This window comes from Cryptomeria japonica, chromosome 3 (genome assembly GCF_030272615.1).
Source record: "Cryptomeria japonica chromosome 3, Sugi_1.0, whole genome shotgun sequence".
In the NCBI taxonomy this organism is placed as follows: domain Eukaryota; kingdom Viridiplantae; phylum Streptophyta; class Pinopsida; order Cupressales; family Cupressaceae; genus Cryptomeria; species Cryptomeria japonica.
Genome location: NC_081407.1, coordinates 57834018 through 57843515, shown reverse-complemented (window position 1 = coordinate 57843515; position 9498 = coordinate 57834018).

Here is a 9498-nt window from a genome sequence, read left to right as displayed (position 1 = left end):
TCATGGACATTGATTAAAATAGACTCTTCCAAGCACAATCTGATTAGACCCTTGGTTTTACAATACTGAGTAGCTGCAGTAGAATCTACAAGAATTGAAGACTTCCTCGACAACAACTTCCTACAAATCACAATTTATTAACAAATCCTTCATCTTTAACTTTTGCATCTCAAAGTTATTTCCAAAAAAAATCTCCACCTCTATTCTACCTGACGAACTTGTCATCTAAATTTTTTTACAAGATCACAAAGTATAGTCTGCACAAGTGTTAGACAATTTAAATAACTGGAAGACGACTGAGAGGGGGGGGGGGGGGAGGTGGAGGGGTGAATCAGTTGTCACAGATTACCAAAACCCAAAACATTAATACCGGAATAGAAGTTAAACCAATTAAGCATAAACAATAATCACAGAATAAAAGCCATCCACATAACACCAAGATTTATATGTGGAAAACTTGATAAAGGGAAAAACCATGGTGGGAAGCCTACACACAGTCAGATAATACTTCTACAGTAAGTATGTGAATTGCAATTGAGGGGCTTGCACTTGTAGGAAGGCCAACAACCTAGAGTGCACTGCTCATCACAAAAAGAGCCTCACTGACTACATATAAATCCAAACTACAATCCGGAGAAGTGTTGAACTGCAAAAGATAGCATCTCCTATGCCTGAGTACAGTTCCAGTTAAGCTCAATACCGGAGGACTAGATCCTCTTACATAAACCCAATTTGATCTCCAATGATCGACCAACTCCTCTACTTGAATGATATTTCATTATTCGCATGTTACATTCCTTGACCATGACCTCTAACAATAATCATGATGATCTACAATGAGATCTTACATCTATATATACAAACCCTCGACCATAAACAATTAGGCTGGCCACCAGATAATAAACCAATTACATAATTACAAACCATGCCATCCTTAGACCAAATAAATAATATTCAACACATAAGACATCCCAAAAATACATCGATAGGTCTAATCCACATGTTACATTAAAGCCGCTCCATAACCTAGATCAACTGGGACCCAGTATAGGTCCACACGCTACAACAATGATCTTCAATTGCCAAGTCTCGAACATGATCATTAACAACATTCTGAAACTCCACCAGAAGCTGCACCAACACCACTTATGCAATTCATCAAAGATCTTCATCAAAAGCTCTTCCGGTGAAACCCTCGTCGGAACTAGAAACCAAGCTTCTAAGTAAACAAGATAGCATTTGATCACCAGACCAAAACCAACTGACCACATATAAGCATGAGTATCATGAACAAGCCAATTCCATCACCAAACTATACTGAAGCCTACCAGATCATGCCAGATCCAGATCAACCAAAAACCACTCAACCTACCGGGACCAAAAGGGTGTTGGTAAAGCATCTAAACAACTAGTGTTGGCATCAATGACAAAACATCAATGCAACCTATAATCAATTCCACCAAATGGCTGACAACAAGCTCCCACTCAAATTTGGATTAGCTCAAAAAATTCAATAATCTATAACTAAAACTAAACGTGTTCAAGCTTCAGTACCACTTAAAAGAAAGTTAAGGTAGTGGAACAGCTTCCTACACTAACCATGAGAGGAGGGCTATTCAAAACTCAATACTAAAAAAGCCACTCAATATATTATTTAGAAATCAAGAATGGATACTTGCAGAGCAAGCTTCTCATGGGAGTATCACCAATGGAGATCTAGAGGCAACTCAACAACTATCAAACTCTCATAATACATCACAATGCACAATTGTAATATAATACCCTCATAAATATAGGGCTGCCTTCTAGGACAAAGAAAGCATATAAAATATCCACCTTTAGATTTGTGACCTAATGATAAAAGACCAATATTTACAATGATAAATTTTACATAAAATGTGGCTTTATCAACTATCGATCAATCTTGATGCAATTTTGCAACATACAAAATGTACTAGTAGAAAAAAATACAAGTGTGTATCCAACATTCAGAACACACCTTTCCAAGCATTCAGAACACATCAATAACCTTTTATTATTGCAAGGTTGAGACACCATTTTCCTAATAGAAACATCTTTATGTCTTAGGAATAATTATAAGGGAGACAATGCCTCTACAATTTAAAAGTGTTTGCAACATCTTTGTGTTTGCTAATGGTTGATGGACTTAGCCCCAACCATAATGTTCAAAATGGTCAGAAAAGGACAAGAGTTTTTTTTTTGCGGGGGGGGGGGGGGGGAAGAAGAATCCCTTAGCAAAAATTGACCCAAATATGTTGGCTTCTTATCAATCAAAGATGAAATAGACAAAGGTTAAGAGGAAGAAATCCTCTCTTGGAAAACACCAGAAGTTTCTCAAATCAACCACAAAAGGGGAAAATGTGGTCTAAGTAGAAATTTCTCAAAGAAGGGGCTTTCTAAGAACACAACAATCTAACTTTGTCATTTTTAGCATGATTTTGTGGGATATATTGATAGTCCATTTTTGTGTTGTCTTTCTATAACATCCCTTGTGGCAAGGGCATGTATTGATGTACTTGCTTTTATATCAATAAAAAACACCTTTGATGTATGAAAAAAATATTGAATTTGATTTAGTTTATACAAATAAATTTATGTACTAGTATAAATATCTTAAATACACTTATCTAAAATATATTAAGGAGATGTGTATATTAGATTTGCTATATATGAAGGATAATGACTTCTATACATTTTTATGTGTCTTTTAAATAGATGTATTTAAGACAAAAGAGACATAAAATAAATAGATAAATTATATTTTATTTAAGAGATTTTATTCTTTACATATTTAAAAAAATGACGATTTTACTTTATTTTACTATAGAATTATGTTATTTATTGCATACTTAAAAACTTTAATTTCTACTTATTTTATTATATAGTTACTTTATTTACTTTAGAATTAGAATCTTTATATTTTAAAAAATAATTATCAACTACGTATAAATGTATAAATCAAACATACTAATGTTATAATTTCAAAGATAAATTATATTTACAATGAATGAATTGAATTCCTTCATGTTTTAGAATGAATGTGTTGGATTCATTTGAATACATGAACACAACAACACATCATATAAATTTATATTTAGTCAATCGTAGGCAAGAAGGGTAAATGCGTAATGTTGGTCATATTTGAATTTTAAATTTTAAGTTTAGGTAGGATGAATCCATAATTGTGATGATGACCTTATGACTATTAACTTGTTTCGAGATCTAAAGGGGGCTAAATTACAATGTGTAATGTGTGTATGAAAATTTGTGCATGCATAAATATAATAAATAAACAAATAAAGGGAATGTATTTAGGGATGTGTAATCATATGGATATGGATGTGGATGGTGATAAGTGCATAGGAATATTTGGAATTGGTAGGTTGATAGGATGCGACAAGGGACCCAACATTATATAAAATTATGAAATTAGTTAATATGTCTATGAATCAAACACTTTCCTCAAACTAAGCACAAAACTAAATTAGAAATTGCATGGATATGCAAAATTTACTATTACATCTTTCCTCCACTTTAAAGTACCTATGAATCCTAGAATGATCATCCATATCAAATCATGTAGCACTCATATTTAAGTATGTAAAGTAAATATTTAAACATGAAATAATATCACTACAAGATCTATATTAAGTAATGGATTGTATAAGGATATAATCACGTGGGTTCATCTTCTATGTATGTACTCTCCATTAGAATAAATGGTGAGCCTCCATAAGCACCTATAACTATTTATAAATCTTCACAAAAGTATTAGTGATAGGATATGCCTCAGTTTGATAGTTGGTTCTATTTATAGGATACAAGGTAATTGGCTCTCTACATAAGATACAAGGAGATATAGAAAAAAGGGAAATAGTGCATGAAAGGTAAATATAATATAAGAATGTAATCATACAAACATATATATTAATATATGTAAAACAATGTATCATGTAAAAATCCAATAAATATGTCTAATGATAAACATGATAAGCATGTAGGCTAGAGATAGTATCAATGACTAATAATAGTACCCCCCAAAATGAGCAAATAATGACGATGTGGCCCTCGATGGATAGGAGCACTCATGTAAGTATAATGGGATGAATTTTTGATAATATGTAAATGATAGTTTGATGCTTCTAAATAGAAAGATATGTTCATTAAGGCACAATGTGTAAAAAATAAGTGTGGTATTTCCAAGTGAGAAGATTCAATTATCCCACATGAGAATGTATGATATCCCAATGGAAAGGCTCAATGAATCTCGATGGGAAGGTATGATACCCCCAATGGGAAGGCTTGATACCCCCTATTTAGATGAAGGGGAAGGTGCAATGCACCCAATGTGATACAAAAGAAGGTGTGATACCTCTAATGTGATCAAATGGTAGGTTGATACTCATTAATATGGTAAAGCAACTTTTTTGAACATGCCACATGACTGAGAAGGGGGTGAATCAATTCGGAGCTCAAAAGTACTTAATTTTTATCTTCAAACTTTAAACCACAACCAAATCATCACATCAATAATAAATTATAAAAGAATAAAGCACAACAAATACATGAACATATTTACATGGAAAACGCAAGCAAGAAAAAACCATGATGAGAATCAAATTCATATTATGAATATAGTTTATTACAATGTTACCTCCAAAACTCACTTCTCTTGAGAGGATTTTTAGAACTAAGGTGCACAACCTAAGGAAAGATACAAATGACTTGTAGAGCTAAAACACACTATCTCAGGGAAAGAAATAGAAGGGTGCCAAGAGACTCATTGTCTTTCAATAGAGAAAGGAATAGCTAAATTGAAAATAACAAGATCTCTCGATCATGCAATTTTCCTTGAACCCCTGTGTCAAGCGACCAAGATCATAGCAAACATATCTGACTACAAACTCTATCTCAAAACTTTATCATACAAAAACTATTATCATAAAAGCTCTTCACAACTAATGTTTACACAAACTCAATATAAAATCTTCTTGAAAATCACCAATATCCATTGCTTGTCAATTCACACTTCTTCCATACCATAACTCATACATCCACACTCCTTTATATACAAGATTAATCAATAAAACCCTTAAGTAGGTCGTCCATAGATAGAATGAACAATATTACATAAATTTGGCCTCTCGAACCAATAACAACCATTGTGGCCGACTCTAGGCGATAAAGAGGACCCAAAAACATCATAACACATCCCTTTCAAATGATTTCAATGATCCGCACACACTAATGCATCTTCCAAAGTTGACATCAAATGAAACGTGTAGATAAACATTAAAACACATTAAATAATCAGCCCAAAAACAAATCTCCAATGCAAAATTCACAATGTGGATCTACACATGCCATGGTGAGACCTAAAACACTAACTAGACTCATGTAGGAGCATCCTCGGTCGATGAAAAATCTTGCATCAGCCAAAAATATTTCCTTTCAGTTTTGTTCTTGTTTAGTTCATTGTGCAGTTTTTTATGTTCTTACTGGTTGGTATTGGTAGTTGCTTTTTTTTCGTGGCAGATCTTATTTTTGGTTTCCAAGATGGTTCATGTGCTTAATTCCAGATTTTTTAGTTCATTTTGGTTCTTTTCTTATTATTTATCGCTTCTGGTTGACTATTTCTAGGTTCTAGGACAGTTCTTGTGCTTACCAGTTGGTTTTCCATCACTACTAACATTATTCTTGGCATGTGGATCTATCTAGGGTCTTGTTTGATGTTCTTTGGCATGTGGCCAACCTTCTTGTTGAACCGCACTTTGTGGCTGTTATTTTCTAAAAATATTTCTTTGATTCTTAGGGCCGACCTAGTTACACGTTTCATTTTCCTACTTTGGTAAATGTAATCTTATGAGGTTGACCCAGATATGTTCTAGTGGGTATAAATATATTATTATATAATCATTTGTAGGGGAAGAGGAAGTAGAATTAGGATTGAGGATTTAGATTCACATTTTGTGATCCAGTTGATTCTTAGAGTCTTGGTTGGATTGTATCTAGCTGATAGCCTACATGTAACCGGTTAGCTACCATATCTTCTTTCATGATTACCTAATGACAACCGGATGGTTGCCGAAAGTTCTAAAGTAATAATATGATTTGTTTATGTCATCTTGTTATGTTTTCTTGTTGCTTTCATTGTGTTACTCTTGTTGCATAAGCTGGTTGATTCTCTTTGAGGGTTTTAACGGTTATGGCTGCATCAAGTGGTATTAGAGCTGGTTATGGACTTACTGGTGGAAGAATTGTTTGCGAACATTGAGGCATTCCTTTGGGTGGACAAATCGCCGATTGGAGGCAGATTGCACATGTGTTCAATAGATCGCCGAGGGGAGGCAATTGAAATTGGTAGTCAGATCACCGAGTTGAGGCAGTTCACTAGAGTAGAAGAGGAGATGTCATCTAGAAGGACAAACCCCTAGAGGGTAGAGCAGATGATGGAAGACTTTAAGAATAAAGTGAGGAACGAAATCCAAAATGCTTTGGCTAGTTTATGGAGAAACCCTGAGTCAGAGGATGAATATGAAGAAGTCGGTGAAGAGCTTGAAGAGGCAGAAGGACCGAAAGATGAAAGAGATGAAAGATTATTGAGAACAGTGGCGCAAGCGAGTAAAGTTCATAAAGTTGAAGTTTCCAAATTTTTCAGAATGCTAAACCCAGAGAATTTGATCGATTGGATCAGAGAGTTGGAGGATTACTTTGAGTTTGAGGATGTCAAGGACTCGCAGAGAGTCCAGTTGGCACATACTAAGTTGAAAGGGCATGCTACCTTATGGTGGAAAGAATTATAGAAAGACAGAGTAGAGAATGGTGAATTGAAGATCACCCAGTGGAGACAGATGGTTGCAAGATTAAAGCCCAAGTTCATGCCAAGAGACTATGAGTTAGAATTGTTCAAGAAGTTGCAGAACCTAAAATAGAGAAACATGACTGTGAAGGAATATACTAAGAAATTATACAAGGTGGTGATTAGATTTGGACATAGAGAGATGGACAGAGAAAAGGTGGTGAGGTACATCAATGGACTTGCATTTAACATTCAAGGTGAAATGAGAATGTTGAGGGTTTCCACAGTTGAAGAAGCTTACCAGTATGCTTTGAAGGCTGAGGAGAAGATGAGAAGAAGACAACCAAATAGAGGGAAGGAGAAATTCAAAGGACATATGAGTGATAGTATGTAGAAACCAGTTGAGGAAGATGAATCAAAACCTAAGTGGAGTAAAGAATCAAAGTAGAAGATACAGAGGAAAGGCACTAGAAGTACTGGTAGAGAATTTCCTGGCAAATGTTTCAAGTGTGGAGAAACCAGACATATATTTTATGAATATAAGTAGTGAATGACAAGAAGTTGTGTGGAAAATGAGGAACTGGAAGGTGAAGGTACCGGATATGACTATGCATCGAAGCAAGGAGAATCCCTTATATTTAGAAGAAAGGATACCATATCTACTCAGAGGAAGAGTCTTTTTTGGACTGTGTACAAATCAGGAGGTAAGTGTTGTAAGGTTATTGTAGATAGTGGAAGTACTAATAATTTGGTATTTAAGGAGATGGTTGTGAAGCTTGGATTGAAGAGGCTTGAGCATCCTTGTCCTGATGAAGTAAGTTGGTTGCAAGATGATCAAAAGATAGAGATAAAGGAACAGTGGTTCGTTAATTTTAATATTGGGTCTTTCAGAGATAAGGTTTTGTCTGATGTTGTATCTATGAGTGCTTGCCATGTCTTGCTGGGAAAACCTTGGCAGTTTGATAGAGGAGCTATTTGTGACTGTAGAAGAAACATAGTCACTATTGAGAAGGATGGGCATAAGCTCACATTGATTTCTTTGAAGGGGAAAGAGAAGGAGGTGAAGAATATGAACTTTGAGAAAAGTTGTAGTACTGAGAAACTAGTGATAGAGGTTATACCAGAAGGTTTGCAAAAAGATCTGATAGAACCAGTTGCAGAGGTTATACCAGAAGGTTTATAGAAAGATCTAATAGAAATAGCTGCAGAGGTTTTACTGGAGGGTGACATGAGTTTGCAGAAGGATCTGATAGTTGAGCCTGATGGATAGATGGAACCAGATGACATAGAGCTTATAGTGAGAAACTGGATGAAGTCTTGTGGTAGAAACAAATTAGAGTTGCAGAAGAAAGAAGGCAGTAAACAGAGACAATGTACAGATCTAAAGAAAAGAAAGAGAAACAAAGAGAGTCAGGGGTTAGAGAAGCTGGTTGAGGTACCAGAGGAGCTAAAGCAGATGTTGGCAGAGAAAAAAGATGTTTGGATTAGAAATGAGCATGGGGTCTTTATTCCGAATCTTTTTAGATGTTCATGAGTTGCCTCTCATGGAACATATTTTTCTACCTAGGTTGTCTGATGTAGGAGCATCCCCGGTCGATGAGCAATCTTGCATCAACCAAAAATATTTCCTTTCACTTTTGTTCTTGTTTAGTTCATTGTGCAGTTTTCTCTGTTCTTACGGATTGGTACTGATAGTTGCTTTATTTTCATGGCGGATCTTATTTTTGGTTTCCAGGCTAGTTCATGTGCTTAATTCCAGATTTTTAGTTCATTTGGGTTCTTTTCTGGTCCTTTATTGCTTCTGGTTGACTGTTTCTAGGTTTCGAGATAGTTCTTGAGCTTACCGGTTGGTTTTCCATCATTTCCGGTGTGATTCTTGGCATGTGGATCTATCTTGGGTCTTGTCCGATGTTCTTTGGCATGTGTCTGACCTTCCTACTGAACTGCACTTCGTGGTTGTTATTTTCCAGAAATGTTTCTTTAATTCTTAGGGCCGACCTAGTTACACGTTTCATTTTCCTGCATTGGTAAATATAATTTTATGATGCCGACCCAGATATGTTCTGGTGGGTATAAATATGTTATTATGTAATCATTTGTAGGGGCAGAGGAGGTATAATTAGGATTGAGGATTGAGATTAACATTTTGTGATCTGGTTGATTCTTAGAGTCCCGGTTGGATTGTATTCGGCTGATAGCCTGCATGTAACTGGTTAGCTACTAGATGTTCTTTGATGATTATCTGATGACAACTAGATGGTTGCCGGAATTGCTAAAGCAATAATATGATCTGTTTATGTGATCTTTTTTATGTTTTCTTGTTACTTTTGTTGTGTTACTCTTGTTGCATAAGCCAATTGATTCTCTTTGAGGGTTTTACCAGTTATGGTTGCATCACAGACTCATCCTCCAAAGCAAACCCATACCAAAAGAATATAATCCAACCAGGATACAACACCATAGTCAACCAGTAATCAAACTAAATAACAACACATAACTCAAAACATCATAACTCCACTTGCCAATCAAATCATCACCTAAAAACTAAATTGGAACACTGCACAAACCACATGAACATGTCCTTCAAATAGTAGCAATTGAATTCACATATCTGGAAGGCACCAGACATTCTCTAGACCTATTCTGATAAACAATCTTACTGTCAAAAACGTCAACAA